This window comes from Pleurodeles waltl, chromosome 4_2 (assembly GCF_031143425.1).
Source record: "Pleurodeles waltl isolate 20211129_DDA chromosome 4_2, aPleWal1.hap1.20221129, whole genome shotgun sequence".
Taxonomy (NCBI): Eukaryota; Metazoa; Chordata; class Amphibia; order Caudata; family Salamandridae; genus Pleurodeles; species Pleurodeles waltl.
Genome location: NC_090443.1, coordinates 227,127,546 through 227,148,537, shown reverse-complemented (window position 1 = coordinate 227,148,537; position 20,992 = coordinate 227,127,546).

Here is a 20,992-nt window from a genome sequence, read left to right as displayed (position 1 = left end):
TCACACAACAAACAAAACTCAGAGATGATTGAGGGTGGCTGATGAGTGCTAGGTCGGAAATGTTACCCCTCATATGTTATTAATTGTTGACTACGACTTCATGGTGTCTTGTGTGTGAACTACCCTAATGTCGACCATGTGTACATGTTTGGTACGGATAGTGTTTGAGACACTGTAACTTAATTCCACCCATAAAAATGTTATGTACACGTCAGTTTGACTCATGAAAATTACCTATGTCACTCATGTTGCTGTGGAGGACCTGCTGCCCTAGCTGCATGTGTTCACATATTTTCAGATGTGCATTCCACAGAAGTGTCCAGTTCAAGTGTAATGGCATGTGTGCCCTGTGTCAGGATTGGGCTCCATGATGTTACGGTTTTGTGCGGGTCTAATCAGGAGTCTGTTAGGGGCAACACTTGAGTTCACAGAGTATCTTGCAAGGAAGAAGTGTACCAAAGCAGAAGAGCAGCTAAAGGCATACACGGGGGTAGGGCAGCTATGGTAGGGCAGAAAATACAGAAAAGTGAATACAGCGCAACCTTAGTGTGGACAAATATGAAACGGGTCAGTAATGGACAAACATGCAGGGCTTATCACTAAGATTGTACACAGAATAGGACTCAGAACTTCCCACAACAACAGGGAACGTCAGTGCCTCTGTGCAGATTATGCTGGACCCTTAGGGCACAAACTAGGATTGTACTTACATACATAAGACTAGCCCTTGTTGGTCGGACTGGAGACACAATAACAATTCCTGGAATATAGCCATAGCACACTGTCACTGTTAGGCACTAATGACTACATGCAACACTAGACAATGGATGGGGGCTGGATTAGCCTCCTGGAAACCAGGTGCCAGACCAAATAGAAAGTAAAACACTCCTAGACAGGTGCAGACTGATAGGACACTTACCAGACATGATAACCCAAGAGGACACAGAAAGCAAGGAAACCAACTAGGAGGCAAAGCCAGACACAGGGAGCAGGCTCTGGTTGACGCAAAGGCTGGAACAGATCTGGGTAACAGAAAGCAGGCTCTGAAAGAAACAAACATGAACAAGGCTGAGAAACAGGGAGCAGAGTGGAACAAGCAGGGACAGGACTGGGTAAACAGAGAGCAGGTTCAGGCTGAATTAGGACTGTAACACAATCCATCAAAGGGGCTGGAACACAAATGATTTGTACTCCAATACATGATGAGGAGCTTCAGGGAATGGCAGCTTCTAAGCAGTTCCAGGCAGCAGCAAGGCCAGTGCAGAGTCACATGGCTGGGCTGCCATGGTGGTCACAGGTGTGTGCAGCTTCAGTCTCTCACACGTCCTGGAGGAGAGAATCCAGTACAAAGGGACAACTGGACTTTTCCCATGGGAAGCAATGGACTGAAGATTACAGGTCTTACTGACTACCAGGCAGTGCATTATGGGACATGGTCCATGCAGGCTAATGCAGTTCTTCTATGGCGTGCCATATGGAAAAGGGAAGCAAACAAGAGTCAGAAAGGGACTCTGGGTGAGTGTTAGTGATGATTCCCAGGGTACAGATAGTCCATTTACAGCATCCCCTAGAGATGGGAGGACAGAGACTTAACACATGGCAGTGGCAGGACTTATTTCCAGGGATGGACTGCGCAGGACATGTGTTGTGAACGTTGCTTGTCATACCTGGGACACTCATGCTATCCATTTTCAGAAATGATGACCCTCTTGCACACAAGCTCCTTGCAGAGATTGCAAATGTCACACTTACCAATGTCAGGGGTCTATTCATACATTACTGTTTCCACTTATATTTCACACCCACTGCCTCATGTATGGTGCACTTATTTAGCTTATGATTGGGTTTGTCCATCATATGTGAAATTCATAAGATGAGTATTTTTTTATATGTGTGTGATGTTTGCTGTACAGTCATACGCATCACATGTGATGTTGCATCAGAAGTAGTCAGATTTGTCTTTGTAGCATGCTCCCTGAGGTAATACTAAAGAACATGTGGTGGAGAAAGAAGTAACCAGAGCAGGATTGTGTGATCAAGTAAGGTGTTTAACTACATATCCTAACAAGGTGTGTAGAGTGACTATAGGTTAAAAAATGTTTTAACAATCTGCTCTCTGCGGCGAATTCCTGTGTTTTGATGTTTCCCCTCATTTTCCCTGGGACCATCATCTTCCTCCTCCTCCTCAGGCAGTTCTTGCACGGGCTCATATTGAGGGATGTTCCTCTTCACACAAATGTTGTGCAGGATAGCACATGTAAGTATGATGTTTGCAAACAATGTGTGGGGTATATAGAAGACTACCTCCTGTGATGTCCAAGCACCTGAATCTGGCCTTCAGGATGCCAAAGGTCCTTTATACAATGTTTTGTGTCCTCGGATGTGCCTCATTATAGGCACGCTCTGCTGCTGTGCTTGGGTTGGGGAATGGGGCAATTATCCATAGCTGGATCCAATAACCCTGACCAGCTGAAAAAAAAAATAGGAGTGAGTATTTTGTTAGTGAGTGCAACATGAATGTCATATAGCATGGCAGTTGATATCTTGTGTCGTCTGTGACTCATATGTGTTTGTGGTATTGTCTGAGATCCTGGGCTTCCGTGAAGACTTTTCTGCAGGGGGTTGTTTTACTTGATAACTTGTGTTTGGCTCATTGAGCTGGGATCTATGATTTTTTTTTTTCAAACTGCAGGTCAGTATGTATGTACCATGCATTGTGTAGTGACCAACATGTTTTACTATGCTTTCACTGGAGGGGATATGATACTTCCCCACACACAATGGATTCTGATGTGGTGGTAACATGGTTGCACTAAATGGCCTGGGCAACCTATCCAATTAGACATATGTCACTGCAGATGAAATGCAATAGTGAGGCCCTTTGATTAGGCTTGGTGGCAATGCACAACACATCTCCATAAGTTGGCAGCACTGAGGTGTTCAGTATTGACAATGCACAATTGTCCCATGTGTGACTTGGTCCAAGGCAAACCATTGTAGTTCGCTCTGCCAGTGGCTCATGTGCAACCATGCACCTACACTACCAAACTTGCTCCAGGTAACCTGGCTAACTGCCTTGTGGAGGTAGATGTATCTGTGCAGGAAGGGTCATCTCCATGTATATCTGTTATTTTGATGGCCAATTAGCTCTTTCAGTGTGTGCAGCTGTGTGCAGTTTGCATTAGTGGCACATCAATATGTATTAATAGCACAGTCCACTTCATTATTGCTATCTGGCAACGGCACCCCAGGAGTGATGTATGATGTTGGGACTGCCTCTATATTTCTGTGTCACCTGCATGTGAGTCTGCATCATCATACTATGTGTCTCATGGTATTAGACCTGCAGCAAAACATATTGCACACCCCTTCCATGCTACATATTGCTTGGGAGGGTGTCGGATTGACTATGTGGCATAATGTAATAGTAAATGGTTCATCTTCCAAGTTGTACTTCCAGTGCAGGCCATGTCATTGTCACTGTGTCATTGTCACATTGGCCTTCAGAAGACTCCTCAAGACCTGGCTCTTCGACCAGTAGCAGCCCCCCCACCACCCAGCGCCTTGAGACCCTCACGGGTATGTAGCGCGCTTTACAAATGCAGTGATTGATTGATTGATTGACTGTGTGCTTTGTCATTTGTCGCTTGTAGCTCTAGAGTGGCAGCTATTGTTTGTGGCAGCCGTCATATGTCCATAGGTGTGTATCTCATTGTGCCATGGTGTACAACATAACTACCTGTGTCACACCTCAGTGTCTTCCTGCCCACGTATCAATGTAGTGATGTATGTATTATGTGTCCTGCAGGGTTGCTGTGCCGTGTGTATATTGGTAGGTTTATGGACTTACTGACAAGAAGGCCGTTGCCCTATTGTCCATCCTGGAAGTGCTGATTGAGCTTGCTGTGGCGGAACATGAAGGAATCATGTACACTCCCAGGATACTTGGCCATGATGTTGGTAAACAATCTCTGGTGGTCAACTATGGCCTGCACATTTATGGAGTGGGTGTGTTTTCTGTTCTGGAATTGATGCTCTGTTGCTGCAGATGGTATGAACTGACATGGGTGCAGTGTATGGCACAAAGCACATTCGGAAAGCCATGTATCTGATAAAATCCCTGTGTGATCTCCTGCTGCTTCTGCTGGGTGTTGGGGAAGCTGATGTGGTGAGGTGTGAGGGAGATGATGGCATCTAGGACCTTGGGAAGGAAGGCAGAGTATGAGGGCTGTGATACCCCAGTGACCAGGGCACCCATTGTTTGGAAGGAGCCACTTGCCGACATATGCAGGACAGCTAGCAGCTTGGTCACTGGTGGTATATTTTGTGGTGTCTGCAGGCTCGCTGTTATTTGTGGCTCAATTTCATGCAGCAGCTGCTGGATGGCTTGCCAGTTGAGTCTATACCTCTGGATAATGTACTGTTCCCTGAGACACTGGAGGATTGTCCTGGTCCTGAAGACCCTATCCTGCCATCTGTGTTTCCTTTGGGGGCCATATTGGGGTGGTGGTGGCTGCTGTGCTGTCCTGTGCTCTGCGTCGTTTAGCATGCTGCATCAGTAGCACCTCCATGTTGTCCTGTTGAGCTATGATATTGCTTGTGTGTGTTTTCCTTCAGTAGTGGTGTGCTTGCTTCATTTTAACGCCTGCCCTGACCCAGGCGTTAAAATTTGACGCAAATCAGGCTTAGCGTAATTTTTCGGGTCCGCCTCCCACCTGTGAGTCATTTTTGCACTGTTGGATAAATATGGCGCTAAGGTGTTTGAATCATTTTTTGGACGGGAACGCCTACCTTGTATCTCATTGATGCAAGGAGGTTTCACGCATCCTTAAAATGACGCAAACTCAATATTATTAACACTAGATGGGTCTAGCGTCAAAATATAAATATGGATTACGTTTGCGCTGGATTTGCATAAAAAAGTTGATGCAAATCCAGCCCAAAGAGAGTATAAATTTGGTCCATGCAGTCATTCAACATAGTCCTCAATTCTGCCTCTATTGGTCGATTGTGGTTTCCCAAAAATTCTTAAATAGTTCCTGTGAGATCTTGCTTCCAATTCTTCATTTTTGGCTACAATGAGTTTGAAAACTTTCTCCATATTAGGTTGTTGCTCACTCCAGGTAGATACTGTATCTTAAATTGTGGCAAACTTCATTCCTCTTCCTTGAGTCGACCATCATAATTCTACAGTTTGTGTGTGATAAAGTCCATTTTAATACACATAGGCCCTGATTTATACTTTTTGACGCAAGCCTGTGTTAGTGCAGGTTTGCGCCAAAAAGTATACCGCCGGCTAGCGCTATTCCTGGACGCCAGCCGGGCGTCATATATAAGCTATAACCATGTGGGGAAGGGGTAGGGGAAACTGGAGTTTGTGCATGAAAGAATGGTGCTAGTTAGTTTAGACAAAAAAAAATGACTCTAACTTGATTAGTGTCATTGTTTCCACGCACAACCCCCATGGACGTGACTCCTGTCTAAGTAAAGACAGAAGTCATGCCCCCAGCCCAATGGCCATGCCCAGGGGACTTGGCATGGCCATTGGACACAGTGCCATGTAGGGGAGCCCAAGTTAGGTCCCCCAATGCACTTTGCAAAAAATATAAAAATACTTACCTGTACATACCTGGGGTGGGTCCCCCATCCTTAGGTGTTCCCCAGGTGTAGGTGCGGGTGGGTGAGGGTGTCCCTGGGGTCAGGGAAGGGCACCTGTGGGCTGTTTCCATGGTCTCTGACCATGGAAAAAGGCCCACAGTTCCTCTAACGCCTGTCCTGACCCAGGCAGTAAATAATGGTGCTAAGCAGGCTTAGTGCCATTATTGAAGGCCCTCCTCCTGCCGTGCATGATTTTTGTACGGGAGGATAAACAAGGCGCCAGGTCCTTTGAGTCATTTTTTGCCCGGGAACACCTACCTCACATCTTATTGTCGCAAGGTAGTTTTCTGCCGGCAAAAAATGACTTTAACTCCAATATTTTGGCTCCAATATGTCTAGCATCAAAATATAAATGTGGAATTAAGTTTGTGCTGGATTCGCGTAAACAAATGATGCAAATCCAGCGCAAACAGAGTATAAATATGCCCCATAGTGTCCATTTTGGTTTTGATGGATGACAGACTTTGCTGCATGGCTATCAGTAGTTCTTTCATGTCAACAGTATCCGTTAGTTCATCTTACGGTGAGTCTTCTGCGTAGGGCTGGTTTGTGCAGCCATTTTGGATGCACGTGAATCACTGAGCATTAAATTGTAGTTTGGTCTGCCAAATATTTGACTTGCCCAAGTTGTCACCGTATCTTAGAGCATCTGTGGTGCAAGTTTCAAGGTATCTGCTATGATCAGTGTCCATGTGCTCAACAGGAATACGCAAGGCAAAGAAAGAAAACCCTGTCCTGCTTGGTGTACCCCAGGTAGTGGCAAGAGTCTGTGGCAGATGGTATTGGCGGCAGCAGGAGAGCACTGCTGCATCTGGCAATAAGGAGCCTTACTGTTTGAGCAGGAGTAGTGTAGAATTTGCCAGGGGTGCCTTGCAAACCCAGTTCCAATTCATCCTTGTAATCCTGCCGGGGGGACATGAGCAGACTCGGGATTCCACAGCAGTGACCAATTCCCCAGATGTATCGAGAGTGCACCCCTGTTAGCAGTGATTCGTCTTTAGCGCCTGGATCCTAGGTAGTCCACAGACTTGCACCTAAAGTGGTACGGGGTGCACTGGTGCAATGTGTTCATAAAAAATCAGAAAGTTACAGACTCCAACTTCACAATTAGCAGTTTTTAATATGGCACAATCACTGAGATGTGGTCCCATCAGTTGGCGTGCACACATCAGTGGGTCAGTGTTGAGTAGCCTTAGCCTGCGAGGGAAGGTGAATTGTGTGTGTGGTAATGATGTAGGGGACAACAGTAGACTCTCAAAGCCACTGATAAGTCTCCTGGCTAGTTGCATGCACATTTAAATTCATGCAGGCGGATAGTGTAATTACCTCATTACTACCTGTGAATTGACAGACTGAAGCCTGATGGAAACTTGTTGACGCTTGTGTGAAGGGGCCAGCAAACGGCTTCCCTGAGGAGCTAATGTGGCATGCAGGTCTCAATAGAGCATGGCATATTGGCGGGAGGAACAATCAGTCCAGAGGCCTACAGTCACCACAGATGTTCAATGCCGCACACACTTGCAAGCAGGTCCTGCCTGCCTGAAAGGCCACTCAAGCCAACGACCAGTCCAGCTGATCTTTGCACCATGTGCAGGCCCGCCCCTGTCAATAGGATCCTTATAAGGAAGCCCCCGGGGTCTGACACCACCCCCCCCCCTTGGGTGCAGAGACTGTTGATCAACAGCCGCTAAGAGTCAGTCAGGAGCTGCAGACATTGGACCATGGGTGGTGAGCGGTGATCTGCCTGACTTAGCTGGACTGCTGCCCCAATCCTCAAGGAGGTACAAACCAACCCCACCCAGCACCGCAAAGGGGTTCTAGCACCCTGGGTCATGCACCAAACTCGCACTAACCGCAGTCAGAAAGCAGCACTGAACTTGCCCATTGCTTAGGTGGCCACCATTTCAAAATTGCTGATCTGGTCCTGGGCTGCACTTTTCTGTTAGTAGTGCGGGCCGTATTCAGCTGAAATTGCAGGGGCAGGTCACTGCCAATGTCTATGTTACATGTTGCTCATTATCTAGCCAATATGTGGCCAGATGAGGCAGTTTACTTCCAGAATGTGACCCTGGACTGCAGGAGGCTCACTCTATTGGAGCCATCTTGCGTACCATCTCTCTGCCATCCCTAACTCATTGCATCCTGTCTATTAGTAAAAGGGATATCCTCTTGAGGGCTGATCCACAGTTACCAAGTGCTTATCCTTTCTGATGAGTGAGTTGTGGTAGACAGTATTGAAAGCTGCAGAGAGGTCAAGGGGGATGAATGTGTCCATTTTTCCATGGTAGAGGATGCTTCTGATTTCATCAGTAAGTGAAAAGAGGGTTGTTTCTGTATTGTGATTGATGTGCAAGTCAGATTGGCAGCTGTCCAGGAGTTGATAGAGGTCTAGGTGGTCAGCGAGTTAGGTATTGATGGCTTTCTCCATGATTTTACCTGATAAAATGCAGGAGAGAGATGGGTCTGTAGCTGTTGAGGGTGTTGGAGTGTACTGTTGGTTTCTTCAATAGGATGTTGACTTCTGCATTTTCCAGCAAGACGGAAAGGTGAAGGGGACAGTGGGGACAGTGGTTATGGAGTAGGTGGTGATAGCTGTAAGCATGGAAGAGATGATGGTTCTTCGAAGGTTGTGTATGAAGTGGCAGCTTGTTGATTCCAGTTGCCGGGGGAACGGACCTCCCTTCCCGGCTCACTTTGCTCTCCTCAGCTGCCATAAAGGGACGTGCCCCTCGCTGGACGTGCTTGTTGAAGTTGCCGGGGGAACGGGGCTCCCTTCCCGGCTCACTTTGCTCTCCTCGGCTGCCATAAAGGGATGCGCCCCTCGCGGGACGCGAGACGCGCTCGGGCCAAGACAGGGCCAAGACGGGCCCGTCTTCGCCCATCATTGCCCGATCAAGGCCGGGCCAGGCCTAATCTCTTTGCAGAAGACTCAACTAACAAGTAAGAGCTACATTTTATTATATACTGGGTTGCTATCTATTATTACCAAATCCATGGGGAAGAGGAAGGCTGTCGATTTGCCGGTACCCCTGAATTACACTAAAAAACTGAAAAAGCGTCCCAAGAATCTAGCAAATAAGGCCATTGGATGTGGCCCTAAATCACTTGACGAGATAGACCTGCTATTTGAGGAAGTGGAGGCCATTTTGAATAGTGAAATGGATATCAATGGAGCCCTGCCCCCAAAGAAGGCTTTGCCACAACCCAGAAGGATCCAAGAGTTTTTTAATAAAAAGAAGAAGAAGGGCCAAACCTTTGACTCTGTTATTCAGACTGACGGAGGAGGGAACCTGTCTAATATAAACAATACCATTCTTTCTCCCTCTCAGGGAACCGTGGGCAGTGCTACTAACTCCTCGCTTAGACAGGGGGTATCCCAAGTAGAAGACGTAGAAAGCATACCCTTTCCACTGAGCCCTGAGATAAGGCTGGTTCCCAACATACCCTGTAGAAATCGGTTTGGGTCCTTGGCTGAGGAGGGTGATCTGTTGAGGGTCCATGGACATCCTACGGTTGAGCCAAACATTGAGGATGTTATTTTTCTGCCAATTCCTATTACCACCACTTTTTCAGAGCAACCCGTCAGTGAAGCTAACATGTCCCTTATTCTGCAGAGAGTTGACGAAGTTAGGAACTTGGTATTGCAGCTAGTTAAATTTCTGCAGGGGAAAATGGTATATCCATGTAGATGTAAATGCCAAGTGGTAGAGGTGGTTGGAAAAGGAGGAACCATGACGGTTGAACCGATCCTATCCACCTCTATTGTACATGGGGGATCAGCCAACCACCCCCAAAGTAAAGGGATATAAATGGCTGATACAGAGGTCAGTCAAACACCCCATGTGGATAATCTCATAAATGAGCAGTTGGGTTCCAATAACATTACTATGGATGGGGTCTCTACGGCGAACTCTGTTGGCAATATTGGTCGCCCTTCTGCCCCTTTGAGCAGTCAGACACCTAGAAGGTGTAAAACTTTTGTTAATACATTAGGTAAGGGGGATTGTACCTTCTCTGATGTTAGTAGGTTATCCGCACCCCCTCCTACTTGTGATTCTATTTGTGTTACCTCCTTTCATAGAGATTCCAGTGACCCAGCTATGTCGACAAAAAGCTTAGGTACCAAATCGGGAATAACACCCTCTTTTTGAACACTGTTCCGAAGTTGTCGCCAGGGTTTTTCGAGGACCATGAGTCCCGGATTAACAAGGTCACCCACTGGTTCCGCTTCCGATGGAACTGTCTTTCGGTTATACGTTCGGACATCTCCAAAGCCAAGAGATGGAGCCCCTTGGGGTCGAACTACGATATAATTTCAATTGAGTTTTTCGACAAGACTTTGGTGGACCTAACTTATTGCTTTTGATGTATACACTCGTCAGCATAGGGGGCAAAAAAAGGGAGGTATTACCCAAGTGTCAGAATTAGATGATGCAAGCGAGGCCCCTGTGCATGGTCAGTTGGCTCACAATCCTAGGAGGGATCCCCTGGGCCTGCAGAACTCATGCAGTCTATAACTGTCTCCAGCTCAGGAAGTATTTCTTAGGGACAGTTTAGAGGAGCCACAAATGAACAGACTCGATGGGCCCATTATGAACGAGATGATCCCAGAGGATGTTAGTCCCCAGTCATATGGAGTTGAGTTAGATAATAATGGCCTATCAATAATGACTTGGAATCTAGCTGGCCTTGCGAGGAAATTGAACGACTTAGATTGGATCACATATATAAATACTCAAGATATATGTCTTTTCCAAGAAACTTGGGCTGAGGATAGAATTAATATAGAAGGGTTTCTCTCTTTTAACATTCCTTCCCAACCATCAGCAAAGGCGACAAAAAACTGCAATGCAATTATAAGATTTTAAAATTTGATTGTGTTCATTTGATGGGGCTGCAAATTTCATTCCAACAGAGTTTTAATGTAATTTTTATTAATGTTTATGCCTGATCTGTCCCTCGAGGATCAGAGTCTCAGACCATTACCTTGCTATCTGATTTTCTAGATACCTTACAAACAACATTTTATTTAATCATAGCTGGGGATGTAAATTGCACCTTTGAACCATCCGTGCTGCTTAGTGGTTTAACAGTGGGGGAGGATGAATTATGGGGAATTGCACAATTGAATAGCGATCGCCCTTGTCCATGCTCTGGAGTGGCTGTCCAGTTGGCCTCCCTATGTTTAAAGTATGGCCTTAGGGCCTGTAACGGTTGTACGCCTTCCGATTTAAACTTTGCACTACATTCAAACGAGGCTCAATGACAAGTGTTATTGATTATTTCCTAGTGGATGTGCGACTATGGCCTTTGTTAAAAGACATGAGGGTGGACCTGAGATGTAAGAGTGATCACTACCCCTTGCTACTCTCCCTTTCCGGGGATGCCTTCGGAAGAACCTCGAACATACAACTTACATTGGTTCTGTAGCCGGCAGACGGATGTTCCGGCTACCGTGAGGGCAGAATCGGGAACGGACTCCTGATTCTCCCTCCTTGCCGACGCCCTGTCCGGGCGTCATAGCAACATAGACGCCGCCTGCCTCGCCGGGAACCAGATATCCGGGTTCCCGAAACTGTAAAAATGGTGTAGTAGAGGAGAGAGACGCCGAAAGACACGAAGGAGCGATGAAAGGAGGACCGAGGAGACAGAAGGACGCCCGACCACAAGAGAGCCCCGGAAACCAGTCGTCCAGGACCGGATAGAAACCAGAAAGGAACCAGAAGAGCGTGAACTCCGCCACGTCCCAGGAGGGATGTGGCTCAACCAGGTACGGTCCTACATAAAGGACAGTTTCTGGTTAAAAGGGAAGGGGGACGACGGGAGAGGAGAGGGGAGGGAGGCTACAGGGAGAGGGGAGGGGGAGAAGGTTACTAGAAGGAAGGAAGAAGGGAATTAAGGAATAGGAGCCCTATAGGGGAGGCAATAGAATACTGGGAAATAAGAGCACTAGAAGGGTACTAGAAGGAAGGAAGAAGGGCATTAAGGAATAGGAGCCCTCTAGGGGAGGCAATAGAATACTGGGAAATAAGAGCACTAGAAGGGAGGAAATAAAAGCACTGAAAAATATGAGCACATACAGAAATAAAAACCTGTCATTCCGAAAACACTCAAAGGTGACTAATCCTATACATTCTGACCTCCAAGTCATCACACTATCCTAGGGGACAGTTGCGCTCTCCCTCTCTCTCTCTCTCTCTCTCTCTCGTGTTGACACTAAACGTCCATCACCAAACCCTAGACTCACCCATATCTCCATTCCTCTTGTTTCCGGTATACCTGGGAGTCCCACGAAGAGTATCTTCGCCAGTCAAGAGGAACCCTGGGAAAAGAAGAGACAACTTAGTACGGAGAGCCCACAAGCCATATAACTCTGAAGACTACCTCGTACCTCTAAAATTCAATAAAGTCATCATTCACACCCCACCTGAGCCTCATAGTCCTTATTATCGCCACACCCACTGCCACAGGTTCCCTCTTCTATCTTGAATAATTCATCTACAAAGGTTGGGTGGCCAAAGGTGATGTCGAACCCCTATCTGTTATGTGAGGTTTATCAAACGTTTATAGAAAACTTGATAGTCTACGAAGATCAGGATTTTAAAGATATTCCACTTCTTTGCATACACAAAATCATGACTGTAAAATTGCAAAGTATTTTTTAATAAAAAGGTTGGGGTAAGATCACGAGGTGGGATCCCGGCAAACAATAGATGGTTTGATGAACCATGTTCCAGGGCCAAGTCTGCGTTAAAAAAAGCTATTACGAATGGGATCCTGGGGGCACTACAACAAGCTAAACATGCTTACAAGGAGATTACTTTACGAGCAAAGAAATCTTGGGAAGACTCTATCTGGCAGGAGTTGTTGGATGCCACGAAATCCAATAACAATACGTTGTCCTGGGAATTGCTGTCCAAACGAGAGAAAGGGGGTAGGAATAGCTTAAGGAACCACATCCAACCCGAAAGTTGGGTGGAACACTTCTCTCGCCTCTATGTTAAAATTGATACTCCTGTGGTCCCTGATATTTACGATGTGGGACAAGACCTCCCCTCCTTGTTAGATGCGAACCTTGCCAACGCACCCATAGACTGGGGTCTATATGACTCTGAGGACCACATTTGATTTTCTCTAAAATAAACCGCTGATGCAATTTACTCTCTAAAACCTGGTAAAGCTCCAGGACCAGATGAGATTCCAGGTGATCTTTATAGATCTGAGCCAGCTATATGGACCTGGTACATTAATACACTCTCAACCAAAATTACTGAAGGAGGACAGATTCCCACTACGTGGAAGGGTGCTGAAATCATTCCCATCTACAAAAAGGGTAACGTAAATCTCCCAATAAATTACAGACCGATTAGTCTCATAGATAATCTGCAAAAAATATTTGCTAAACAACTTTTAGGCAGACTAACGGGTTGGGTCATGGAACATCAGATTCTCTCTCCCCTTCAGGCGGGGTTCCAACCTAGAATTAGTATAGTGGACCAGGTTTTCAGGTTGGCCGTGTTATACTGGAAATATGTAGTTTTGGCCAATCAACCCCTATATGTTGTTTTTGTTGACTTGCGATCATCTTTCGATTTGGTCCCAAGAGAGAAGTTGTGGGAAGTGTTATATAGAATAGGGACTCCAGCTAACATAATTCAATTATTGAAGCAAATGCATGAAGACACATATGCACAAGTGAGATGGGGAAACCAAGGCTAGCTGACCGACAAATTCCCCATAAATAGGGGCGTTTGTCAGGGCTGCGTGCTGGCACCGCTTCTGTTTTCCCTTTTTATCAATGAGGTGTTGCAGGTTTTGATGGCATGCCAGAATGATGCTCCAACTTTGGATGCCCAGAAAATCCCTATTCTTCTCTTTGCAGATGACTCACTACTCATCTCAAAGACCCCTGTGGGTCTACAAATTCTTGTTGATAGATTTAATCTATTCTGTCGGAACAATGGTTTGGAGTTGAATTCTAAGAAAATGAAACTGATGGTATTTCGCTCTGGACCACGGAAGAAATGCACTATTAGCTTAGATGGCGATCTTTTGGACAAGGCTAGCTCCATTGATTATTTGGGTGTGAGGCAAACAGACAAATTACATTGGGAAGAACAGGTTAGCAAAAGTGTTGGACTCCTGCAACATAGGGCAGCATCCATACTGTGCTTTTATAGGAGTACGATGGACAAAGCTGTATCTCCAGCAATCAAGATTTATGTGCCCAAGGCGCAGGGCGCTGCCGTCTATGGTGCGGAGATATGGGGCTTCTTTGACAGTAATAGGATAACCACTGGTGAGAATAGTTTTGCGAGGGCTCTATGTGCATGGCCTCCCAGTACCCCACTGATCCCATTGTTTCTAGACCTGGGATTAAAACGGATGGCTGACTTAATTATTTTAAGACCTTTTCTATACTGGGTAAGGCTATGGACTGTTCCTGAATTGGTCGTATACAAGATCTCACTTCTAGAAGTGTGTTTATTGGTCCTATGTACGAAATGAATATATTAGCTGTAAATCCCATGGTCGTTTAACCAATCTTTTTATTGATTTTAAATGGTAACCACAGTTCGAACCGTACCTAGATATAATACCTGATATACTAGGCAAAGGGCTATACGCTAGATTTCGTTTTGGGACATTGCCATTGAAGACCTTGACGAGTAGATGGGGACCAGATGCCACATCTGATATTTTCCCCGTGTGTGGTATTACCCCAGAAACAGTCAAACATTTTATTTTATTTTTTGCCCTGTATATTTCTCACCCAGGTCCAAATGGATCCACAAAATTTGCCGGGAAATGAAGATAATGAAATGTGTTTTAGCCTTGGGGGTTTTAAAAAGTCATTGCTCTAATGTTGTAATTTATGCTGTTAGTAAGTTTTTAGTGGCAGCATGGCGCATACGTAACGTTTATGTAAGCAATGATTTTTAAGGAAGATGAGATGAGATTTACAGACTGGGCAACTGTTTTTTTTTATTTGTATTATTGTTAGACACTGGTTTTAGGATGGAATTGACCTATTTTATATTTTATGATGATATTTATTGTTGTATTGCTTTGATGGTCTGTTGATCGAATAAAGCTTGTGTTGACTGACTGACTGACTGAAGTGGGAGCATGGGCCTGAGGGGGTTCCTGAGTGGATGGTATTTACCAGGATGGTGGTGTCTTCATTCAAGAGGGGCTTCCAGTTGCTTAGCTGGTGTCTGGTAATTCAGGAAGTGTCCTATTAGGCATTTATATTGGTATGCTGTGGGTTGTATATGTTGTAGATCTTGGCAGGCTTCTATTCAAAGAAGTTTGAGAGGTCTTTCCAGAGAGCTTGGGTGTAATGATGTCCTTGTTAGCAGCTGGTGGGTTTGAGAACTTCTTGATGATGGTGAAGAGTTCTTTGGCGTTGTTGGGGCTGGATTCAAGTCTGAGAATTAGGGCCTTTTCCTTTATGTCTCGTAGTGGTTGATTGTAGAGGTTGAGGGAGGTTCTGTATGTGGATGTTACAGTTGTGTTTTTGTTTGGTCTCCATTTACTCTCAAGTCATTTGCAGTGGCGCTTGGACTCCCTGACATCATTTGTGTACCAACTGGGCCATCTGTTGTTTTTTAGAGGTCTTGATTCTGGTGGGAGTGGTGCAGATGGTGCAGTCAGGGAATCATTTAATGAATAGCTTGTTGTGGACATCAGGGTTCCAGATATGGTTAGGTAGGTGTTCCTGTAGGGTCTTGGTCCAGCTATCTTTGGAGATTTTGCTCCAGTGTCTTGATGATACTTTGGATTTTTCTGATGGGATGAGATGGTGGGTGGCTTTTTTAAATGTATGATGTAGTTGTAAGACCATGTGAATGGGGTAGCATGGGTGGTGGTGATCCTGTTGTGGGAGGAGAAAATAGAGCTGATGGCATGGCCTCCTGTGTGGTAAACATCCTTTTTTACAACTTTTTTATTACGAAAGTCGTGGTTAACGAAAGCGTAACAACGCTTTTTTTAACCACGACTTCATATTTTTGTGCCTTAACTACGTATGTTCTGAACAACAAACATGCGTGGTTAAGGTACAAAGAAGGGAGTTGGCGAAGGTAAGTGGTGGGTTTAGGTTTTGGGGTGGGGTTAGGGGGTGGGGCGTTTTTGGTTTTGGGGAGGGGGTGGGGGGTCAGGGGGTTTTAGGTTTTGGGGTGGGGTTGGGGGGGTGGGGCGTTTTTGGTTTTGGGGAGTGGGTGGGAGGTCAGGGGGTTTTAGGTTTTGGGGTGGGGTTGGGGGGGTGGGGCTTTTTTGGTTTTGGGGAGTGGGTGGGGGTCAGGGGGTTTTAGGTTTTAGGGTGGGGTTGGGGGGGTGGGGCGTTTTTGGTTTTGGGGAGTGGGTAGGGGGTCAGGGGGTTTTAGGTTTTGGGGTGGGTTTGGGGGGGTGGGGTGAGGGATGTAGGGTGAATGGTGCCTATTGCTAATGATTTTATCAGGAATGCCTTTACAACGAAATATCGTTGTTAAGGCATTCGTGGTAAAATCATTATTAGTAAGGACGAGGTCGGTGTTCCGACCTCGTTGTTAAGGTTAGTAGTTGTTTTTAATTTGGTGTTCCGTCATATAATCCTCCTGTGTGGGTTTGACCTTGGATGAGCTGGGTGACTCCAAGATTGCTGAAGCTGTAGAGGAGTGCTGAGGATTTGGGGTCTATGGTGTCTATAGCACACAGAGCAGGCTTGGGATGGCCTTTGCTGTCTTGCAAAGAGTTGGTTGAGCATCATGGAAGGTCGTTGCTGTAGCTTCGTGTTGGCAGATATTATGGATGGTTGTAGCTGCAGCACAAAGAGCAGGTCTCTTGCTGCCATCACCATTTATGACAGGGTCTTCGCTTAAATGGGCACATTCAGAATCTTAAGGAGCCCAAACTTCAGGATTTTCACTTTGTCTTGTGGAGGAGTACCCTCTGATGCCAGCCAAGGGTCCAACACCTGGGGAGGTATCACTTGGGGATACAGGACTACCAGGGCTCAGGAAGGTCCAGCTGCAAGTCCAGACAGGTCCAGTTGCAGCAGGTCAGCTCTGCAGTTGCTGGAAGGCCACATGGCAGTCCTCTGGCAGCAGGGTAGCTCTTTTGTAACTTCCATGGATAGAAGAGTGTTGTGATTCGTGGCTCTGGAGTTCCAATATTTATGTCTGGTGCCATGAGTTCTTCCCCTTTCATGTAAAGACTAAAAATTATCTGGGGTGACAAAGGGCAGGTCTGGTTGCCAAATGCCTTTGTGTTTGCAAGAGGCAAACCCCTTTAAAGTAAGTGGGGCTGGGTACAGCCCATACCCAGGCATCCTGCCAAGATGGCCCATCCTGCCCACATTTAAGCCCCATTTGTTACTGTCTGGAAGCAACACATAAACCCCAAAAGCAGAGCTAATATCATGAGACATAGGACAATGGCAGAAGGCACAAATGGTTGTGACAAGACAATGCCACCTTTCCAAAAGTGGGATTTTCAAAATTGCAACTTAAAATCCAGCATCACCATTAAAAGAGGCTTTACATTACAATTAAGTTGAGGGCAAACAACATATCTCTATCTTCTCCTAATCCAAATTTATCACTTATTAAATGTAATAAGGTATCGCAGTGCTAGTCAAGGGGAGAGACAGGCCTTATCACAATAAAAATGACTATTAGTTTTTCACAGCCAGGACATGCAAAACTTTAGTACACATGTTATACTTTTCAGATGCTGTGCACCCTTCCCTATGAGTCTTTAGGATCTACCCTAAGGGTGATTTATAGGTATTAAAATGAATATTTGGGACTGGTAAAATGTTTATGTTATCAGGTGGAAATGACAGTTTAGAAATTAACTACAGCCAGTAGGGGAAGGCCTGAAACATGTTTTAAAGTGCTACTTTAGTGTGTGTTGTAGGCTCTCATTATCCTAATGAGACTACTGGATTTGGGTGGCAGAATCACTTGCACTGTGGGGGACTGAGTCTGAACCCACTACAGGCGACACCTGTCAGCCTAATCCGGGTTTTGTTCTGGCTAACTGGTAGTGCCTGTCAACACCAGAGCAGTACGCGCTCTATTGGCGACAAAAATGCAAAAACCCAGCACTCTCAAAACAAAGTAATTTATGCATTGAGCTGATATGTTGTGGTTTAACCTTTTGCATTGCAGAGTTCAATCCTGAAAACTTATTTTTAATATGCTTACAAATACTGTTCCTTTGCAATGTATTGCTGTAGGTTTTCAGAGTGTGTTAGGGTGTGGCCCCTTTCCAGGGCCTTCCAGAGACTTTCCCTGCAACATGCCTGGGCGTGGTTCTGGGCTGGGCCAAGACTCTATAAAAGAGAGCCAGACCAACTCCCAGTGCTCACTATTCAGAGGTCCCGATGCAGAGCAGCAGCTTCTTCCTGAGCTACTGTCTTGGCGGCCTATTTGGATCGTCCAGTCTTCTGCCCTTCATCCTTCATTGGTGATCATTGTTCCAGGCGGTAAGACGGTGGTTGGACTGTCCCGACACCGTTATAGAGAATTTTCATATTCTTGGTTTCATTCTTAAATGAGTGACAGATTACTTGGGCGCTACCATTTCTTGACATTTATATGGTAGTTTACAAATATGCAAGACGCGCGATTTGTTTCATAAAGGTTTGACTTTGTTATTCATTGTGTGCTACCATTTCTTGACATTGGCATGGTGGCTTAAGAATCGGCAAGACGCGTGATTCCTTTTATGGTGTTTAAACATTGTTGTCCATTGCGCACTACTATTTCTTGACATTTACATGATGTTTTACGAATTGGCAAGACGCGCATCTCGTTTCATGAGGATTTAACTTTGTTGTTCATTGCGTGCTACCATTTCTTGACATTTACATGATGGCTCAAGAATCGGCAAAAGAAGCGCGATTCGTTTCATTGTACTTTGATCTTGGTATTTATTGTGAGCTGTTATTTCTTGACATTTACATCATGTTTTATGAATCAGCAAGACGCGCGATTTGATTAATGATGATTTGACTTTGATATTCATTGCGTGCTACCATTTCTTGGTATTTTACATGGTAACACTCGAATCGGCAAGACGCACGATTCTCTCCACAAGTTTATTTCATGTTGTTTATTGTATGCCACTATTCTAAGATATTTATTATGTAATATTCGAGTTGACAAGTTATGTGATTTGTTTCCTGAATCCATATTGTGTTATTCATGGTGCACAATCCTTTTATGGTGTTTACTATATATATATATATATATATATATATATATATATATATATATATCTGAAATATGCGCAATTTGCGTTGAAACATTTTAAGAGTACACAGAAGGCCAGAGTTTCTGGATGCAATATTGTATGGTCCTAGTATACATTCTCAAAACAGGATTTATATGACTGGTTTAAAATTTAGTCAGAATGTTTTTCTGATTCTCATGTAAAGGAAAGTACTTGAATAAGAAAGTTTTCATTTAATTAATCTTGATTCCCCTACAGGTATCCGGCCATCTTGAAACTTAGTCATTTTAAACTTAACTCTTAGATCGTTCATGTTTTCAGAGTGACTAGGCTTAGAATCATAGTCTAGTATTAATTTCAGGAGATATAATTTTCATATTGTGTGTTCTAACCTTTTTCTTACTACAGGTCTCCTTCCCAGCTGTTCCCTTCCTAATCCCCTCTTCCCCTCTCGAACTCTCTCAGTGTCTGTGATTTATCTATCAGAGTCTTGGAGCTGTTTAGTGGTGGACGTGTTGGGAACGTGCACAGACCCCGAGGATCTGGTGACTCTGACAGTGCCTCATCTCCACCTAAGAGTAGGGATGATTGGGCAACTGAGCGCATGATGATTGGGCAATCCAGCGCATTACACAATTGATGCCTCAGGGAAATCGTGGTCACTCAGATCTCATCCGTTTCTCTCAGTTACGTTAGTCTCACACATGCCAGGACAATCAGAGGCTGAGTATAGTTAAGTAAGGTTTTATTGAAGTAACTGCATCTTAGATAATAAAACATGGCTTGCAATAACTAGAGCAATGAAGCATGACAGGTTTAAAATTGTGACAATAGTAAAGCATAAAAATAACGCTACCATATTGTCACTACGATCGTTAAGGATAGTCCTACCTAGGCTATGTTAGAGCACAGCATGTTAAGCTCTAATTCTGCCCTTCAGGTTTCCCTGGGAAGACATCATCCCTCATACCTGAGCAAGAGGCCTGCAGTCTACATAAGCAGCTGCAGTGAAGCAGTCAGCAATCAGCGTGCAGTCATGGTCATCTGGCTGGAATCTCCCTCTAACGTACATGGGTCAAAGTAGTGTTTTATAATAAAACAGCTGATGTTCAAAGAAAGGATCCTCATGTAAAAGTGTGTATGTTTCTGTGAACATTAGAGACAAAGCGTACCACTTTTGCCAGCAACCTATCTTACTGTAGCTTTGAGAAAAGCACAGAGTGAAAGAAATGTCTTGTTTAAGAATGCAGTGCTGGCCTAGGCAAAGAACAGCTAGATAGAGAAAATAAAACAAGACCGCAAATGTGCTATTGTTAAAATAATAAAACAAAGCTGAATAAAATATGTCTAGGTTCAAGTGCACAGCGGCAGGCCTAGCTTGCTAAAATAATGTGTTTGAAGCTATAACTAAAATTGCTACACAACAAGTGGTTGGCACAATGAGGGCTGCTGCCCACTTGTAGCATTTATTTGCAAGCCCTGGTACATATAGTACCATATACTAGGGACTTACAAGTCAATTAGATGTAACAATGAGGTGGATGTAAATTGAGCCATATTTTAGAGAGAGAGCACAGACACTTTACCAATGCTTGCTTAGCAGGGAAAATGTGCACACAGCCCTAATGCCAACAAAAATGTGTTCAACTACAAAAGGCAGAAAGCTGGGATCGATCCTGCAAAAAGGACCAGGTCCAGAATCTCCCAACAAAAATATGTTTTCCCCAAACAAATAGTTGCTTTCTTCCAACTAAAGAATGACAGAAAGGAGATATATAGAATGAGTCTGCAAATAAATATTGCTTTTTAGGCACCTTTGATATGTTGACTATTTTATGTTTAAAAACCTGATGCTGGTAAGTGATGTGATGACTAAATAATCAGATGATACAAAACAAACAGATGATGGGTACTGGCACAGATAGTTTTATCTCACTCAGAGCAAGAACCCCAAAACAGCCACTTTGTATCTGAAGAATGATTGACAGACACTTAGAAAAGAACATTGCTACAAATGTGGTGGGGGATATGTCCACACTCAATCTTGGAAGCCAAATTGCAATCCTCCAATGATGAAGAACAGTGTCTGTTTTTTCATTTCTTGTTAAGCCCA